This window comes from Periplaneta americana, chromosome 14 (genome assembly GCF_040183065.1).
Source record: "Periplaneta americana isolate PAMFEO1 chromosome 14, P.americana_PAMFEO1_priV1, whole genome shotgun sequence".
In the NCBI taxonomy this organism is placed as follows: domain Eukaryota; kingdom Metazoa; phylum Arthropoda; class Insecta; order Blattodea; family Blattidae; genus Periplaneta; species Periplaneta americana.
Genome location: NC_091130.1, coordinates 91,850,158 through 91,872,005, shown reverse-complemented (window position 1 = coordinate 91,872,005; position 21,848 = coordinate 91,850,158). Strand labels below are relative to the sequence as shown.

Genomic DNA, 21,848 nt, shown 5'->3' with positions numbered 1-21,848 from the left:
TCTAATGTTCTTAAAAATATGAACAAAGTCGTATGTAAAAAATGTCTTATATGGTGGATCAATGTCATTTGAAACATACCCTTCATTTGAACCCTGAAGTAGTGCCATCATATTTCTGTTTACTCTGTGATCGTCTGAAACAACAGAAAGTATATGGCACCCACACTTTCTTAATAAATCAATTACAACATTTATCATATCATATAAATCTTTGCCTGTCAAATTCTTTACTGGGTAAAGAGCAACAATTTCCCTGAAGTTACCAAATAGAGAAGAAACAAAAAATGCCTGGACAGTGCTTGCGTGGTATTTTTCTTATCCAGGCTTGGCGAAGTTTCTCTTCATTTGGGAATCTGAATACTGGAACATAACCTCCTTTGCTCGGATAATTTGAAGTGCAGTTAGGAACACAACATTTATCTGGCATTGTAATTAATGCACTCCTGAAATAAAATTGAATAGTGAAGCAAAACGAGCCAATAGATAATATTATATTAATAAAACAGAAAACATATGCATAATATATAGGATTTGACTTTAAGAATGTTTGTTACTATTTCCTCTGCAGGTTCATTGGTGTAAAGGCGAAACACACGTAAAAAAAACTCACCATAAATTGCAAATACTCTTAAATAAGTGTAAACAAAGATTAAACCGCATATGCCGTGTGAGTTGGTCGATGCCTGATGTACATGTTGCCAAGTTTCAGTGTTCCGACCTTCTACTAAAGTCGACCGTGGTTTAGTATATCCATAGGAGATAGTTGAGAACGTTGAATTCTGGATTTGATTATGTCCACTGAGTCCATGAAAAATTCATTGAACTCTTCCGGCGATATATTATGATTGTTTATATGATTTTGAGTGTTACTGGATCTTTCTCTATTTATGAGATTCCAGGCAGTTTTATACTTGTTATCAGAGTTTACGATTAATTTAGTATTATAATCCAGTTTTGCTTGAGTTAATTGGCTTCTGTACTGTTTCTTAATTTCATTTAATTTATTTTTAGCCATGGGCAGACCTGTCTCTTACCTTGTTTTTGCTATTCTTTATTTATTCACTAGTTCACATATACCTTACTGTTTATACCGGTTCATTTCTATAGCTGATTGGTTATTCAGTTCACTATTTGCTATAAGAACTCATGTGCACCATCAATAACACTGGTCTACAGTGATTTTGCTACTGAACAAAACAAGTGTACCAACCCTAATTTGAGTGTGCAGATTACAGATCTGAAGTCGGTTTTTTTTCCATCACGTCACAGTTTTAAAATAACATTTTTAATTTTTACATTTTAATACATTTAGATCCATTTTATTTATTTTATTGTAATTTTGCTATTGAACAAAAACAAATGTACCAACCCTAATTTGAGTGTGCTGATTACAGATCTGAAATCCTTTTTTTTCTATCACGTCACAATTTTTAAATAATAACATTTTTAATTTTTAAAACAAGGCACTAGTTGATGCAAAGAAAATATTTTTCCACCCCTTTACATTAAACTTAGCCTTATGAGAAACTTTGTGTGGGCTCTGAATCATGAAGGTGAAGGCTTTAAGTATCTGAAAGAGAAGTTTGGGAGAGTGAAAAGTAATGCAAAATTGAAGGAAGGAATTTTCATTGTGTGATACTATTGTACATTCGGATCAAAACTGAGTGCTCTTGAACTCGAAGCTTGGGACACATTTGTGGAGTGTTGTTTCAAATCGTATTAAATGCAGAAAAACAAATTTTACAGGAAACGTGAAAAACGTTTCACGGCTAAGATAATGGAAAAATTTTAAATATCTCAATGTCACCTTTTAGGCATTGTGAAATGACACCAAATGTAATAAACACTGACACCGATTGTTTAATCTAATGCGAGATAGTGTCAATTGAAGTTTGCACTTAATACGTTTTGCACCGACACATTGTATTTAATACGTTTTGAAGCGATTTTGTCACATAATACGATTTGCATCTATAAACCATGTTGAATTGTGCCTTTTCATTAGATATTTTTTCTGTGGTTTTTACAGCAGCATACTAGATAGGATGATACATCAATAGTTTTTATTGTTTTCTGCTGGAAAATAATGATAAAGAACGGTGAGTTTCATACCTGCAACCCTTCGGACCGTGCTGCCTAAAGAGACATACTTTAGATCGTGCTGCCACTTGGGTCAATCTCTAACTCACATTGAATATAAATTTTAAATAATTATGGCATCAACAGGTTGGGTACAAAGTCCCGTTGCTCCCTTAACTATCTTAAATACCTCAAATATGCACACTATTGATGTAATTCCGGTCATAATTCAAACCTACAAAAAAATAACCACTGTTCACTAACTGTGTATACCTAAGTGTCTAAAGAATCAGTATGTTCCCCATTATTCTCATGACACACAATAATAGGGAGGAATGGGACTTTGTGCCCACCCTGTATACTTTATTCTTGAATCCTTGTATATCAATATTTTATTATGCTCTATAACAAAATTATTAAATATGGTGTGAACACTTGTATTAATTACTACACTATCTAAGTAACTTTTAATAACAAAATTAAGAAATGTGTGAACACAACTTGTATTACAATATTTTTGTAAGTTTTATAACAAAATTATGAAAAATGTGTCGTAAAGATTTGTATTAAAATACAGTATTACAATATTTAAGTAAGCTTTGTAACAACTTTATGAAATGTGGCGTGAACACTGAAAAAATGTATTAATCATTGCATTAGATTGCACACATAATTTCATTAACATTTTAAATTTTACCCATACCTGGTTCTTCATGCATACAATCACATTCTTCATTCTCATTGTTTTTATTTTTAGTAATACGATTTGTATTAATAACAAAATCATACAATTTCAGTGAATCAACCTCTTTCCAATTGTCTCCGAATCTACTACTAAGTAGGTTTCGCAGATCAGATTTTTTGGCATCACTGATTGATCTGAAGGTAGTGACATTCGGAGGTACTTTGACATGGTCCATAAACATACCACATTTCATCAGAGGGGCACATGATTTAGATGGATTGTGACGTCTGTATGTAGGTTCCATTTTGAAAGTGATACACACTTTCCCATTCTTCTCTCATTTCTTTAGCTTTATTCTTTTCATTTCTTTTATGCCACTGAGCTTATGAAATTGATTAGCCAAGAGCTTGAAATCCCTGACATGCCAATCTGTGCCTAAAGATTTTACTGTCCCTATTGTTTCATATATCGCCTTATACTCCTCAGGATTAAGAATTTCATTCTTCTTACGCAGAACTTTTCTACTACCCTAAAGGCTCTGTCAGCTGGTAGAAAAGAATGGCCTCTTACCAGAAAAACTATCAGAATTTCAGAAACCTGAGGAGGTGCTTTTCTTTGAAGCCATAGACCAAGAGCATGTACAACATGCATGTTCTTATTTTGTCCACCACATTCATTGGCAAACAGCCTAATGCATTTGGTGGAACTGTCGAAATTAAATTCACTGAGAAATGTAGTGACACAAGATGCCACTTCAAAGTGCCCCGCCCAGCCTGTGCTTCATTCCATGTAAAGAAATTTGGCTTCTGTAAAGCTTTATCAGTTACACAGAGAGCATAGAAAGCTAATTGTCTTGAATAATATGCTTCACCTATGCTGAGTTTCGGGAGCAGTTGCATTTGCTGTAAGTCGAAACAAAATGACTGCGTCTCATTAGGTTCTGTTGTCATAATTTTATGGAACTTTTGGCGCGAAGCCTATGTGCGCCTAAATCGGCCAGGAGCCTAGTCTTTTTCACTGTATCATCGCAGTTTCTTATTTGGAACAGTATGCATGCGCAATAACTGCATTCATCATTGGCTGGTGTACCAAATCCTATATTGAATTCTGTCCGAAAGATGTTTTGAAAAAACCATCGTTTTACTCCTAAGTCTGGTATTACACTTTCATTGTACATTTTGAAGAGCTTTGCAATATTTAAATCGGAAGCCAAATAAAGTCTCTGACTTTTACTTCTGTTGTAATGTGATTCCCTTTCTCTTAATTTAGAGATAAATTGCACTACTGTCCTCTTCTTAGCTACGTAATGTGCTCTCTCTCGGCCATCACCTCTCCTCTCTCTGATTCCCTTACCATTCTTAATAGATTTTGCTATTGTACATAGCCTGATAATCACAATGATGTAAAACAGCGGGAAACTCAATAATGGCGGGAAGATAGAACACGCTGGCGAACGCTGTCCATTTAAGATTTTAACTAATGGAACTTGTACATAATACGATTTGATCCGACACATCATCGGAGTTGTACATAATACGATTTGATTCAACACATAATTTTCATAATAGAAAAAAGGCGGGAAAGAATACAAATTGCTCTGATATGAGATCACGGTCTTAAAGAATACCGTCTCAGCCATGCGAAATCACTTCAAACTAAATTTCGACCGAGGATGTATTTAATACGATTTGAAACGACACTCCACATTTATACTAGTGTCACCTAGGTTTCTGGGAAATTATCGAGCTGATAATTATGCTGAGCTAGTATATAACATGCTTAACATTTCAGAATCTAGGTTGTCGCATGTCTTTAAAAATGCACTTTCTTCATTCACACCTTGACTATTTTGCATCAAATCTTGGCGCTGTAAGTGACGAACATACTGAGAGGTTCCATCAGGACATATCAACAATGGAATTCAGGTACCAGAGTCAATACGGTCCGAGCATGGTGGATGATTTCTGCTGGTTCCTACAGCGATCAACCACATGCCAACATAAGCAGAAAAGCAAAGGTTTCAAGCACTTTTAAAAGAATTTTTAGTGCTTACTACATATTGTAAGTGTATCTTCTTATAAATGTATTTAAAATAATATAACAATTTGCAAAGAATATATAAACTAAGCTCAATTTACATACCTGACTTTACAGTACAGGTATATACTGAATAGTAAGATTTAGAATTAATGTTACAGTCTCTTAACTCAAAAATCTAACATGCTATGATAAATCTGATCATAGATCTGGAATCAGCGCATCAATTTTAGTATAAAACACTGAAATTTCCTTAGTAGCAGACAAAAAGTTATTATTATTATTATTTTTTTGTAGACCAGTGTAATTCACACTTTCGTTACTCTGATGTCGTAATATTAATCTTTTCATCTACTCTTTTCTTGATCTTTTACTAATTCACTAATACTGGTCACTCATTAACTCGAAAGATACTATTCACTAGTATTTTTTTTACCTTAGTACTGACCGCACCTCCTCCTCTCTTCATAGCCTGCACTTTCTTTGTACTCTTGTCTTTCTTATTCTATCAAATCTCGTCTCTCTCACCATAATTTTCACCAATTTTCGTTATTCCAACAGCTCACTTAACATTTGACTTTCCTCAAGTTTCTTTTACCATCATGTTTCTGAAATCTTCAATATCCCCAACAGACACTGCATTTGAGTCTTTTAAATTACTTCTTTCAATCTCATCCAGGGCCGTCCCAACGATTTGCAAGGCCTGGGGCAGAAACAAAGCGCAGTGCTCTCTAAATAAGGCAAAAATGTGAGTTCCAACAGATAGAATAATAATAATAATAATAATAATAATAATAATAATAATAATAATAATAACAACAACAGAATCAACGGTAACAATCGACTTAGGACCATGCAGCTGAATACTTCGATGTCATGACCACATATCAGCCATTAACGTTATAATAATGGTAAATCTTAAATTTGAGGTATTTGGAATAAACCCAGGCTACACTGTCTTATCTAGGTCTACTATTGAACATTACAGCACAGTTTGACAGCATATCTTAGAGAAAGACAATGTTCCTTACTTTTTTTTTGCAGTAAAATCCTTCATCAACTCCTCTTTTTGTATTTTCTTGGTTGTTTCACTTTAAATGGAAATCATTGCCAATCCATTTAACTGTTCCTGTTTCATCATGGTCCTTAGACAGTTTTTAATGATTTTCAACTTTGAAAAACTGCGTTCCCCTGAGGCGACAGTAACAGGAATAGTTAGAAGAATTTGATAGGAGATTGTTAGATTGAGATAGGAATCACACAAGGGCTGCAGAAAACTGAGTACTTCCACAGCAGTTTGTACTTCAACTTGAATTGAGTGCCTGAATAATCATAGTTCAGAAAAGAGATCTTGACCATCTACAGTACATCAAAAGTCTTGCCATCGTGTAACTCTTGAGATAGGTTTATGCAGCTTCTTTCTAGATCATCTTCTGTCATAGTTCGCAACTTATGTTATACAGAAAATCAAAGCACTTTGCATATTCATTCAATTCTTCAAACTTCACACCAATTCCACTCACAGCTTTGTCAATAACAGGAAGAAAATAACATCCTAAATTCTTCTTCGGCTTCCATTTGCATGTTTGTGTCAGTTTTCTGAACACATTCTGGATTTGCATCATTGTCATCATCATTGCTAAATTCGTCAAAAAAGTGTTTATGTCTGGCATGTCATTTCACTTTGAACTTAGGATTGATTTTTAAGTGTTTGCACATATTCCGAGCTTCAATCACTGCACCTAAAAATCCATTGTTCCTGTAATTCTGCAGAAAACATACTAGCCCTTCTATCTGATTTATTGCAACATCAAGCTGCATGTCTTCTGATTGAAGAGTTTTTGTTAACACAGTTGACTACATGTAAGAGACCATACCATATTATCACTTTCAAAATGAACTCGTAAGAATTAGTACTGTATTTTCGCAATGATAATGCTTCAGAGTTAGCAACAAGATCTTTTGTTTTATTGGAGACTTCTTTCAAAGCACATCGAATTTCTGTAAGCTGCAATTTTATTGGCTTCACACTCTCAAATCTGCATTCCCATCTAGTTGTTGAAAGTGGTTTTAGAGTCAGTTTGGGACAAAAGGTAGTGATAATTGCCCAGTGCTCCGTAGATGCAGAAAACGTGTACCAGCTTGTTTAATATCTTGAAGAATGTCATGATGTGATGGTTACACTTTGCCGTGTCACCTAGCATTAGATTTAGATTGTGGTAGCCACAAGGCATAAACATTGCACTTGTTGGTATTGCGAACTCTGGCTTGAACATCTTTACATTTTCCTTTCATATTTGCTCCATTATCATACCCTTGATCTCTGCAATTCTGAATGTCCAAATTGTTATTTTCTAGAGTTTATTTTAAAGCCTTGACCTGTAGCATCGTCTACAACAGTGGGTATAACTAACATATCAACATATCAAACAATCAAGGTCATCTGTTCTTGGTGGTTCTTATCAGGAATACAATCAAGGATTACAGAATAGTATTTGGTGTGCCTCACAGCATCAAATATACGATTTTTAGTGGCTGTACCCAGAAGTTCAATTACTTCATTTTGAATTCTAGGTCCAAGGCAGTGTAAGTGGGTTTCTTTCTCACGAATGCGCCTTATATGCTCCTTCATAGGACCATCAAAAGTAGAAATCATCTCAGTTAGTGTCAAGAACTTTCCATTATTAGGTTCGTAAAGTCATTCGATCCACATAAGGAGGAGTTAGTTTCTGCTAAGTACTGCATTATAGCAATGATTCTTACCATTACTTCCTGCCAATGCCTTGTTTTCTCTTTGTATTTGATCTTCGGTTTCATGACTTACTGTACAGTTTAATTTTAATTGTCGCTCTAACTCCCACCAACTGATCATGCATGAGATATGCATGACTAGTGATCTTAGTGCTCAAATGTTTCCAATTCTTACAACCTTCCCCAGTAGAAAGACTTCTCGATTTAACCTTACTTGCAAGAAAAAGTCTACAGCAAAAACAGTAGGTGGCATCTTTTTCTTTCGAATAAACTAACCACTTTCTTGAACATCTTTCACCATTTACCAAGATACGAGAATATAACTCCGAATAAAAATGTGTATTGTTACTGTCCAAGGGAAAATTATAACTGCCTGAAATTTGTTTTGGTCCTTTTTCCACTATGAAGTCTCTTAAGCCATCAGTGAAAGCAGGCAGTTTCCTGGATCATCTAGAGCATTAGTTGAATATTTAGATGGTAGATGTGGTGGAAGAGATTGTGATTGTGTGGAGATAGTGGGTAATCCTGTTGTTGGGAAGATGAGGTAGGGAGTAAACATTCGGAATGAATAATAGGTGAATATGTAAATCCCACAAGGGTAGCTGCCCTTCAGTAAGGGTTGCCAAAAGACACAGCATACTAAACAAATAAAAATAATCATTTGTGTTATGATTATTATTTTCAAATGGAAGCTACCCTTGGGAAAGTATGTTTATTCAATAATTATTAGTAATCAGATAGAATATAAAGAAATTTAGGTGTACAGGTGATTATGTAAAATCTGAACAGAATATTTTATTACGTCTATAGCAATAATTTTCAAAAATTTTAAAGAAATTCTAAAAGACTCAAAACATTCAACTGAGAATTTTGGAATTGTTCCCCTTGCTCCAAACAATAATCTAAATACTTCAATCTGTCCTTGTATATGATAATAATCCCTAAAGTAACTTATTCAATTGTAGGGTTATAGATGGTCTTCTTTTCTTCATGTACTGCTATGGGTTGTTCAACTGCAGTTTCAAAGCGCACGGTGGGATCGATGATAATTGCTGTGTCATTTCCTCTATCAATGACAATGATGTCAACTCGCCGAGAACTTCCATCTTTTGCAAGGCAGTGGACTTCTTGGTGAACCTCGTAGAAGGAGAGAAGACTTTTAGCAATAAGTTCTCGTATTGCATGGTGTCTAGTATTCCGGATGAGAGTTCCATGTTGGCAGAATCCCAGGATGTGGGGTAAGGTTTCTATCTCAGTGCAATGTCTGCACTCGGAGCCATCCTGAGACCGACCTGGCATGGTACGCATGTTTGACACTTGTCTTATCATTTTAATTGCCTCCTTCCACTCAGATACAGAGAGACTGCATATTGACCATCGACATTATTAGTAACTGAGAAATTACTCCCTATGTTAAAATCACCAGTTGATTCATTATTACCTGCGGAAAGAAACTTATCAATTGCCCCCTTTGAAACTTTTCAAATTCCTCGTGCTTTCTTTTTTTTGCGCAAATTTTCAGCTCCTGACTGATATTTACATCCCCTCCTTTTCTCTGCCTGACATTATGACAGCACTAGAAAAAAATAACTGAACAGAAGAAATAATTCACACAACACTAAAGGAACGAATTCAATAAACATACAACTTTAACAACAGTCCACTAACGATTGGCAATAGTTACCATTATCTCATTTCACTCCTTCCGAGAAGAAGTTTGAATGCGAGCTTATTTTTATTTTAAACTCAGTGCGATTGTTGTGACAATCGAATATAATCACAAAACCAATAGCATAACACAACATTAATATTACTGGACTACTACTACTTACTATTATTACTAATAATAATAATAATAATAATAATAATAATAATAATAATAATAATAATAATAATAATAGTTTAATATTCCGTCCTTCAAGTGTCTAGAATTTGAATCGGGAACTCTAGCAGCGTGTTGAATAACAGATTCTGTTGTACTGGGTGGGCCAAGACAAACCAAACTCAAACCTAATAATGAACAAAGAACTGGAGGGCTATTTTATTTTATATTTTTATACAACTCACTAATAATAATAATGCTCATTGATCTTGATCTTGAATGGAGGGTAAAGTGTGGGGAGATTGGTAATGCTAAAGCTTGCTTGTGAAGGAAACATCTGCAACAATCAAGTTATTGCATGCTTCTGTATTGAATATCGGGTTCAGTTTATCTTGGCCCTCACTGTTTACAAATAATACAAAATAAAGTAAATTTTCTGTGCCAATAATAAAGACTGCAGTATATGGGTGGTTCTGAAATTAAGAGGAAATTCAGGTCTGAATTTTTGGAAAAAAGAAAACACTCAATACTTTTGTAAACTAATTGTAAATCAATTTCTTTATTAATATGAAATGAGGAAAAACATTCTGTTAAACTCAAGAGAAAAATAATTCCTTAAAAAACAAAATTTTAATTTTTTGAAAGACATGGAGGTGACAGCAGCTTCCATGTAATTTCTAGGGTCCTTTGAAGCCACTGTCCCTGTTTCTGATTCACATTCAGAATAACTGCTGTGGTAGATCAAATTAATTCACTCTCCTAGGGCTTTCATGACCTGATTATCTCGTTAAGGAAGGTTAAGACATTTATTGCAATCTTCTTTTCAACTATTGATGTTTATTCAATATGTATATGGGGCAATTATCTTATGTTTACTTACATTATAGAAAAGTAATAAAATTATATTCTTTGAAGGATACGTTTTCCAGAATGTCTTAATGGTTCGAAATAACCAATCATATAGTACACACATACTTGTTCTGGACCACAGTTGCTACAACTTACGCAGTGTTTCTGAAGTGAGTTCGTCCTTGCAAAGCTCCAGATAATCTGATGAGCTCGCATTATGCCAGGAAAAGTTGAAATTTTTTATAGAAGGACTAAGTCCATTTTCTCTATTTCCTCAGGTTCAACTACAAATAGTTTGATTGACTTTGTTTCCATGGATATCATTTCCACTAGCTTCTCAAAGTTGTGAATATCAGTGCCTTCCCCTACTATCCTGTTTGCTGCTCTTTTCAATACTCCACTTATGCCATCAGGAGTCCCTTTCCTATGACCACTCAGTGTAATTCCAAACAAGTCCTTTCTTGCTAAAATATTTAAGCGTATTGAGTGGTGGGGCTATCACTGAGGAAATTGATTGTATTTATTGCACCTGTCAGATTTTTAGCATAATTAAGTATTTGTGTTAGGTGTGCACACATAGAGCTCGAATCATATCACAGTGAGGTTGACAGTGAACAGAAGGCAGGGCAAAGGGGGCAAGTGCATATGGGCCCGTGAGCAGTAAGGGCCCATCAGATTAAGCGAGTCTGATGGAAATGTACCAGTACTATAAAATTTTGTAAGAACATTTGTTACATGAATCTGACATATTAACCAACAATACTAGAATTAATACAAATTACCACTTCATTATGTAAATGTTTAACTTTTATGTAATAGAATATCGGTTTCCCACGTTAACAATCATCAACATGACACTTGAGGACTCCGGGATTTGCATGAAATATGTTCCCATCGCTTGTACCGAACACATTCAATTGCTTCTCCTCTTAACTACCAATCCCTGCCAGCCCACCACAATATGCTAGTAGACTCTCCCAAATCCAAGCCAGAGGATTACGTTTCCTTTTCAGTAGGTCCTACATAGTATGTTTCGTGACGAAACTTTCGTCTTTTCGTTGTCGTTTTTCTAGTAAATCCTGTTGATTAGTGTTACCAGTGGACAATGGACAATAGAAGCATAAGGCTGGATCTGAGAAGCGCAAGGAGAAACAGAAAAATTAGAAGATATTAAGAAAAGGGGTAGAACTTTGTCTGAAGTTGGTGTGAAATTGAGCGACCTTGGAAAACTAAAAAGTAGCAGACAAATTGTGTCACTAAATGTGTTGTTCGAAAACAAGAGCCTTTCCAAAAACAGTATTACAGTATTTTCAAAACTCAAGAATGGAGAATGTGTTCCCAGAGACTGGCTAGTGTGGAGTGAAAGAAATCAGGGAAAATAGTACAGTGACTGATTTGTTTCACTGCATACTACCCAGTCTGTGGGAACACATTCTCCATTCCTGGGTTTTGAAAATTATACTGTAAAGGCTCTTGTTCCATCACTTAGAAAGTTATTAGGCAGGTTGAGGGTACTTTTTCGAACAACACATTCAATGACACAATTTGTCTGCCACTTTTTAATTTTCCAAGGTCGCATGTTACTTGCCATGACTCAGAGTTAGGAACTGATATGTGTAAATATGTTTCACTTGCATATATAACACATAATTTTTGCTATTGTTTGCTTGTTCTGATTCAATACTATTGTTAACAATTTTTTTTTCTAGACAGCCACAACCATCAGTATGAACTGTCTTCATTCTTGACAACCTGAACAGACGGGCTTGAGATTGGTTTATTTTCTGCACCTTCACTAGCAACGCTCAATTTCACACCAACTTCAAACAAAATGAAGGAAATAAAAATGTATTCAGAGTAACAATGTGCCAAGAAAGACTGAGTAACCTTGGCCTCCTTAGTCTGGAGAGCCATCTTGCTAGGTCTTCAAATTTTGAAGATATAATTGATGATTTTGCATCATTGAAGTCAAGAAGAGTTGTTTGTTGATGTTGGCCTGCAAGTCAGAAATTACAGCTGTTTAAGAATAGTGTTTTGTGGAAACGAAATGAAACAGACGACAATGAAAAGACAAAAGTTTTGTCACGAAACATATTATGTAGGCCCTACTGAAAAAGAAGCGTGATGAATATAATATATTGTGCTAATGTGAAGTCTTGCTAAAAGTTTTCAATGTAACAAAAGTGTATATTCTTAGATTCGTATCTGTGTATGGGGTTATCTTTTATTTATTTTACAAATAATTATTTTCGCCAGAATAATTGGTAACTTGTCATTTTAACTTCTTTTTCAACGGGGCCCGAGCATAATATTGCACAGAGGCCCATAAATCCTGTCGGCGGCCCTGACAGAAGGACAATACTTTCAGTTCTCCAGAAACATCCTTGTACTAAAGGACTCCAGTATGCAAAGTCACTTGTTCACGGGAACTGCCAAAGTGCACACTTTGAATCTCTTCGGAATATTTACAATAATAATTTTCACTGAAATCTACATGAACAAAGATTTCATCATTGTGAAGAGTTTTCTTTTTTTCGGAGACACTGCATATTGGTGCATAATATTGCATACATGTGACTTAAAGCATAACTTATTAATGAGTTCTTTTTATTATTTGTTTAAAGTAAACAGAAAAGGGTGTATATTATTGAAGAGGTTGATCTGAACCCTGGAAAACATACTTCTGTGCTGATAAAATTATTATTCTATGGTTAAGTGACCTTATTATGACATAAAGTGTGTGTCAGTTCAAGCAGTATCTTTATTTGTCACCTCCATGGCATCAGTGTCACACCCACGGAACTTTATTATCCATAGAGTGACTTTCATGAGTGTGACAAACTTATTTCCCTCCAATATTTCTAACCTATAAATAACCTAACCATGAGATTTTAAATAAAGATAGAAAAATACGTAAAATAAAACTTAGTTATAAAGAAATTTCAAATAAAACTAGTAAATTAAAGTTACTGAAAACATGACGGTGACAGTCAGTAAAAGTATACCAGTATATCTTGTTTTCCCTATGTATTTTTGTTAAAAATAAGAATAAATAATTCGTTACCTTTTATCACAAAAATCCTCAGACAAAACAGAAGCTTCATGCTTCATCCAAGCAAGTTAGTGCTGCCTACTAATGAGTTTTCATTGAACCTGCAATGCAATTCCATGGAGGTGACCTTGCCTCCATGGATGCAGTTTAATGGGTTTGCAAAAATAAAATAGGTTTATGTTTCTTTCTGATCTATTTAAAATAATAATAGATAAGGTATTTTAATTTATTTACAATAGTTAAATATTAACTTCCTTTACAGTAAGATATGAAATAACTCAGTTTTGTTTGTAAGATGGGGCAGTGGACATTACATGGAGGTGACATCCCACATATATTTTAATCAATATTAAGTAAATTCTATTAAAAATCTATTAATTGTTACTCTATGGCTCTTGATAATGGCAATTCATTTGAGAACATATAATAAAAAGAAAACTATTATTTTTAAAAGAATACAAAACAGAAGAAACAAAAACACGGACACAAATTTCCACTTAATATCAGAACTACCCATATATTGTTTGGCTACATGTGAAATCAAGGTTCAGTTTAGTACAACACATGTCAGTAATTAAACCTTCAACAAACGGTGCAACATTTTATCCACATACATTAACATTATTGTCAACAATTGGTTTCGTTACATATAATAAATCTATCTCAACATTCATTTTGCTATTTATTTTTAAGTTTCTCACAGTAAAAATTGTAACAAGAACATAGGACTAACATTATTTTTATTAATAACACTGGTCGACAATGAATTTTCGCCAAAAGTATTATATGTACAGTATGTTAGATATTGTTGCGCTGATTTCAGATCTGGTTTTACTTTTGTCATATCACAAATAGTTTTCAATCTATTCATAATAATCTCTTAAGTCGCTCCATTTATTTCCGTGTGGCTAATAGCTCGGCACTCTTTAGTGCCTTATCTTTTGCTGCATACCCCACACGTAAACTTCCTGTCCTAGATAAAATTTATCTTGTCCTTTTTCATCCCCATGGAATCATCTTCCTCAGTCACAGTTTGTAGATTGAACGATACACAATCGTATTACAGAGTTATAGTGAATCTTGTGTGATAGTGATATATTTTGAGGTGCTGTGTATTTTACATCAATTAATAAGGTGAGTAGGCCTGTATCTTTTACCGGTACATGTAGTTTTTCATAGGTACTTTGTTTAACTAAAAATATAATACATAATCTCGCAATTCTTACTGGGGAACATTCCAAACGCCCCCTCCCTTAATTTTGGGAAATTGTACGCAAATAGAGGTAAAGGTACTAATAGGCTTTATTCTGTTGCAGATTAAATCACCTATCATGCCCCGAAAATGTCTAAACCATCCCAACAGCTTCTGCTACATATGCGGTTCCTTCACCCCGAAATCTCAATGGCGTACAATCACTCCACGGCTTTAGAAATTGTATCAATTGTACTTTGGTTGTCCTCTTGGTGATCAGGATAAAGGGTGGGCACGACATGTTGTATGTAAACCCTGTTCGACAGGCTTAGGGGACTGGGTACAAAAGAAGAAACGGTCGATGCCATTTGCTATCCCAATGATATGGCGAGAACCGAAAAATCACACTGACGATTGTTATTTTTGTTGTGTTAACATTAAGGGTTTTTCTGCCAGAAACAAACACAAAATTTTATACCCAAATATTGAATCTGCAATGAGGCCGGTCCTGCATGACGACAACTTACCCATTCCGAAACCTCCAGAAAATGAAATGGAACTGTTCCAGGAAGTGGACTGTGACTTAGGCAGTGATAGTGAAAATTTAGAATGTGCTTCTGATCGTGAATGCATTCCTGAGTTTACTAGTTCCGAACCACAGCGATTTACCCAACATGAACTAAACGATCTCATTAGAGATCTTTCACTACCAAAAGATAAGGCGGAACTTCTAGCTTCTAGGCTTAGAGAGAAACATCTTGTTGAAGAAGACGTCAGGATATGCCACTATAGAAAACGGACAAAATATTTAGAAAAGTTTTTTTCTTTAGATGGTCCAATGGTCTTCTGCAACGATGTGCCTGGACTCTTTGAGGGACTGAAACAATATGTTGCATCAGACTGGAGGTTATTTATTGACTCTTCCCAGCAAAGTTTGAAGGCCATTCTTCTGCACAACGGCAATTTAAAACCTTCTGTACCCATTGCCCACTCTGTGCATTTAAAAGAAACCTATGAAAATATGAACATAGTACTCAAATCAATTCAGTACGATGTACACCAGTGGCATATATGTGGAGATCTGAAAGTCATTGGCATGTTGATGGGTATGCAAGGCGGGGTTTACAAAATTCTGCTGCTTCCTTTGTCTATGGAACAGCCGAAATACAAGTGAACATTACACCAAACGAGACTGGAAATCTAGAAGCACTTACAACCCAGGTGAAGAAAATGTCCAGCATATCCCTCTAGTTGACAAACAAATAATACTGCTTCCCCTCTCCATATAAAGCTTGGCTTAACGAAAACCTTTGTGAAGACGCTTGGAAGGAGAACTTCAAAAGGATTCCAGTATCTGAGTGAAAAATTTTGTCGTGTGTCAGCTGCTAAACTACGAGAAGGGGTCTTAGTGGGCCCACAGATTAGAGAGCTACTGCGGGATCAAAAATTCGAAGAAAATTTGGATGAGATTGAAGTAAAAGCTTGGAAAAGCTTCAAGTGGCTGTGTATAAACTTCTTAGGGAAGACAAAGTCTCCGAACTACAAAAAAGGAGTTCAGGAATTACTGGATGCATATAAAGAAATGGGTTGCCGTATGTCCCTAAAACTTCATTTCCTTCATTCTCATTTGGATTTTTTTCCAACCAACCTTGATGATGTCAGTGACGAGATGGGTGAAAGGTTTCACCAAGACATCAAATCGATGGAGAAACGTTACCAGGGTTTCTGGAATGAATCCATGATCTCAGATTATTGTTGGATGCTGTATCGCGATGACACAGAAAAACAACATAAAAGACAATCATCTACTAAGCACTTCTAGCTTCCAGTTCCCTAGAAACCTATAATCCTGTTTTTAATTATCATTATAAGTGTCATAATAATTAATAATATAGAAATCTGATCATTTTATCATTACATAAGTGTATTGTTGTATTGATAACATTTAAATGTTTGTGTATTTCCATAAATTTAAAGTATTGAGTGTAATTGTAATCTATTTCCATAAATTTAAAGTATTGTGTGTAATTATAAATCTATATGTGACATGAAGAAACGGAAGGCATATCCGTAATCTGCATGAAAAATTGGTCTAGAAAAGTATAATTTGATCTCTGGTGATTAAAAAAAGTTAAATTTTGTCAACCCGTGTAATTGACAGATTGAATTTTTTTTCGGCTTAGGGGCCCCCAAATCGCGGGGCCTGCGGTGACCACCTCACTTGCCCTGCCCAAGGGCTGGCCCTGGTCCCATCCTTATTACTATCACTTCCTCCCCCATTTTCACATTCTGACTCGTGGAATAGCTTTATCCCATCACTCGTCTTCTTTCCTTTTCCCATGCTCCTTGTGCCACTCATCCTCACTTTCAAGTGCTTTCTTATCAGACTTCATTCCTCTTACTCTTTAGTTTAACATTGCTTTCCTCTCCATGTCGAGTCATCATGTTTATACTTCTTTGTTCCCCATCATATGGGTTCTTAACCTTTTTACTATCTGCCGTTGCCGTGTGGTGACCTACTATCTGATGTTCCATCCTTGCAGTTGGGATGATTTTTTTTCCACCATTCCTGTTCTTTCTCTTGGTTTAAATGGTTATTCTCGACTGTCGGGTGACTTACAATTTCTTCCCTCAGCAAAACTGACCTTTTCTCCCTTGGAATCTTTTGCTGCTCACATTCGTTCTTCTGTTCGATGCCTGTAATCCGAATTCAGGGTGCCTTTGTTCTTTAAGCAAAACTACAGTTCATAAAATTTACCATTCACTTTCAGCTTATCGTCATAGATTTTAGCGAAATGTCCTTTCGACCTTGCCGCTTTCTTCTATTTCTGACTTCAGTTGACAGATCTACTTTTATTCCCACTCCTGAATTACTAAGATTTCTTCAGTATTCAAAATAACTTCCCTTATTCTTGTATTTTTAAAGCTCAAAAGGATAGGCCTATTGGAGCCTCTCCCGATTCTGTACAAATAGTCAACATCTTCATTCTTCATCTACAGATGAAAGATCATTCTACACATGTCGTTCACAATTTCCAAGGTTTCCATCTCTTTTTCGTGTCTTGTTTCTTCAGTGCCAAAAATTATTAAGTTCTTCATATTGCGATTGTAGTCACTCATTTTCTTCTTTAATTTATTGCTCTGTGCTATCAACTCCTCTATCTTGTCGCTGATGCTTTCTACCTTTCTACTTAAATTTCAAAAGTGTGGTTCGTCATTGGTACTTCACCCTGTTTCATTCCTGTACACTTCATTCACTAACTTTGTCATTTCCTGAAATGACTTATATCCACTCTTCCATCTTCCCTACCTGTAAACTTACTTCTTCCTAAATTCTGACTCAGGTCAAAGACATTTCTACTTGACTGGGTGGAGTGTTGTGCACACGTGACTGATTTCAATGGAGTTCTGCTGTAGACTGGATAATCTTATAGGATAGTTGATTACTATTGGCCAGAACATTGAAGATGAGATGTATGTAGCCTTCTATTTAAAGTAATTTACTTGATAGTTATGACACATTGGTAACAGCATTAGAAATAAGATCAGAAAAGGATTTATCTCCATCATTGGTAAAGAATAAGTTAATTGAAGAAAACGAAAAGAAAAGAAAGAATTAGATGAGATGAAAGAAGAAAAGACAATGAAAGCTGTACTAGCAAAGGAAAGTTCTGTTGAAAGAAATTGTTATTTTTGTAGGAAAAATGGCCATATGAAAAGAGATAGTGAAAAATATCTGGTGTGGAAAAAACGACAAAGTAAGTACAAAGATAAGCTAACATAAGAAGAATATGAAGATGTCACAGAAAAATAAGCAAATCCACAAATTTGCCTCAATGTAGGGTTTCAATCTTTAAAAGTGAGAGATGGTATTTTGATTCAGGGGCATAAGCTCATGTGTGCAATTCAACCAAATGAGTCATTGACATCAAAGAGGATGATTTTGCAACTGTAACCACTGTAGATTGTAGAAGTCTATATACTTCATGCAGCAACTCCAAGTAAGGCAAAAGTAATACAGTTAAATGATATTTCGTTTGTTCCAAAACTTGACTCAAATCTCATCCTATGTGGGAGCAATAACAGACAAGGGATTTATGATGCAATTTGATGACAATTTGCAAATTGTTAAAAGGAAATGAAGTAGTTGTATCATAAAGTAAAACTTGTAAGCTATATAGCTTAAACATTGAGAATATTGAGGAGAGAAGTTATAAATTGTCATATAAGCTTAATAAAAATTATTCCTCACTGGCATGAAATTCTAGGGCATTATAATCTAGAGGATATAAAGAAAATCTAACCACTGGAATTAAAATTGTTTCTTGTAAGTGTAAAGATTTATGTGAAATATGTTTGATAGGGAACATGGCTAGAAAGTCATTTCCAGCCCAATCAAGAAACAAAACTGAAATTTTTTTAGACTTGATTCATGGTGATATCTGTCAGTCATTATAAGTACCAAGTATTGGAGGAAGAAGATATGTGTTAACTATTATTGATGATTTTAGCACATTTGCAAGACGCATTTTGTTGAGAAAGAAAAACGAAGCTAAAGAAAGAATTAAGGAATATGTTAAAGAAGTGCAAACACAATTTGGAATGACAGTCAAGAAGATTCGTACAGACAGAGGAGGGGAATACTTAAATGAAGAGTTAGTATTATTCTACAAAAACAGGGGCATAATTATGGAAACTACTGTGCCTTATTCACCTCAACAGGATGGTGTTGTAGAGCATAAGAACAGAACCTTGATAGAAATGACAAAATGCATGTTAAAATGCTGAACTTGGTAAAGGATACTGCGGAGGAGTCGTCATGACTGGTAATTGCATACAGAACTGTCTTCTTACAAAATAAATGTAAGACACCTTATGAAAATATGATATGGAAGGAAACCAGATTTAAATGGTATTATCAAGTTTGGGGCAAATGTACTTGTTCATATACCTAAGGAAAGAAGGCAGAATCAATCTTCTTAATGTATCCAGCTGTTTGCTGACAACATAAAGTCAACCACAGTCCATTGTAGTCGCTTCAGTTCTTGTCTTTCATGAGAAATGAGGGGTATTTTGATCTAAAGAAGGCAGGAGTTAGATGGCAAAAGTCTAAAGGGAATCTGTGTAGGTTATGTTTCTGGCAGCAAAGACTATAGGTTTCTCAACAAAGAAACTGCAAAAGTAATACTAAGTAGAGATATAATACATATTACAGGATGTTAAAAAAAAAAAGTATCCAATATTTTAGGAGGTGCTAGTATGCATCGAAACAAGAAAATGTCTAATAAACATGAGTCCTGCAACACATACTTTCTGAGATCTGAACACTTCTTCATAGGACATGCTCAATCTAACATCTATTCATGGCAATGCATTCCTCTGCCCTTTGGTGTAAGGAATCTCGCACTCTTTGAAATTGACTGGTTCCTTCATGTGTCCCCATAACCAAAAGTCTAGGGGATGTAGGTTTGGGGAACGAGCAGGCCAAGGTGTGGGGCTTCCCCGACCAATGCAGTGGTCCTGAAATGTCAACGTCAGGTGTTCACGCACATTGCAGAGAAAATGTGCTGGTGTGCCATCATGCGTGAACCACATCTGTAGACCTGCTGACATGGCAATTCTCCAGCAAGGCAGGCAATACGTTAATAAGAAAGTCCTGAAAGTCTCTGTGGTAGCACGTATGGCCCTTAATTTATCACCAAGAATGCCTGCCCATACATTGATTGAGAATCGGTGCTGATGCCTTGTTTCTTCAACTGTATGGGAATTTTCATCAGCCCACACATGCTGATTACGAAAATTCACAACACTATCTCTGCCTACTCCGCTCATATCCGCAACCAGACTTTTGTTTTCAGTATTCCTTGCGACGTATCATTATTCCATGCCAAGGGTGTCAACTACGGTATGATTTTCTGATCGTCTGCTATATTGTAGGGCAGAGAAATGCATTGCCATAAATGGACGTCACATTGAGCACCTCCTATGAACAAGTGTTCAGATCTCAGGAAGTATATGTTATAAGACCCATGTTTATTAGACATTGTTTTCTTATTTTGATGCATACTATCACCTTCTAAAATATTGGATACTTTTTTTTTTAATCATTCTGTGTGTTAGTGATAGGGAGTAGAAAAATATAACAGTAATACTACCTGAAGATAAAATGCTTGTTCATCAGAAGGAAACAGCGAATATAGATTTGAAAGAAACTGTAACCACACCACATGCACAAGATTCTGGACAAGAGAATGTAAGAAGATCAAGTAGAACAAATAAAGGAGTGCCACCTGAGAGACTAATTGAAGTGATGTAAGGTAACTGAAACTAAAAATTTAGAAGATCCAAAAACAGTATCAGAGGCACTTACGAATAGATAATCAGTAGGAAAAGGCTATGATTGGCGAAATACAATCATTAGAATGGAATGGTACTTGGGAATTCAGACCTTCCAGCAGAAAAAAGAGCCTTGGGTTGTAAGTGGGTGTTTAAATTGAAACGCAATCAATAAGGAGAGATAGTTAAATACAAGGCACATTTAGTAGCCCAGGAATTTTCACAGAGATGGAAAAGACTACGATGAAGTGTTTGCACCAGTGATAAAACAGTCAACTTTACCTATGTTGACATGTCTATGACATTATGCTATTCATCATTGCAGGAGTGCAAGACATGATAGTCAAACATTATGATGTTGAAACAGTCTTTCTCTATGGAGATCTGTCACATACAATTTACTTACAGCAGCCTGAGCATTTCATTAAATAGTTTGTATGGACTAAAGCAAGGAGCTTGTGAGCAAAACAGTAAGTTAGACCACCCTCTTAAAAATATGCAGTTTAAACACAGCAAAAATGATCCATGTCTTTACATTAGAGTAATGGAAAGAAAAAACATGTATATCACAGTGCATGTTGATGATATTGCTGCAGCTGCTTCAGATGATGAATTCTTTAAATGGTTCGGAAAAGAAATTAATTCAGAATTCATACTAAAGGGTCTTTCTAGGTGTAGAAATAGAATTTGATATTTGATATATTTGGTCACAGCACTTCTTTACATGTAATGGTGTACCTCACATTTCTGTATCCGGTGCCACCATTAACACTTACAGTAACACATATTTGCAGTACATGTTTACACAACTTCTACCAATTAAACTATGTACTTTTTTTTATTATTACTTGTTCAATCTCCCTTTCAGTATTTCTCCTACATTTCGTTTGCTATTCTCTATTTGATCATTAATCGTAATATATCTAAATTTATATATGCCTTTCAAACCCCCTTTTTCCTCTAACTACTATTCACTAAGATTTCAATTTCACTTATTCTCTACAAATTATCATATTGAATTATTTGCCTTACTTGTTCTTTGACC

At 35.3% G+C, this 21,848-nt stretch overlaps 1 protein-coding gene across 1 annotated transcript in view; it reads left to right on the top strand.

Annotated features, from left to right (window-relative positions):
* The window catches only part of LOC138713565 (PRKR-interacting protein 1 homolog), a 79,238-nt gene that overhangs the window by 24,795 nt on the left and 32,595 nt on the right, over window positions 1-21,848 (top strand). The window lies entirely within an intron of this gene.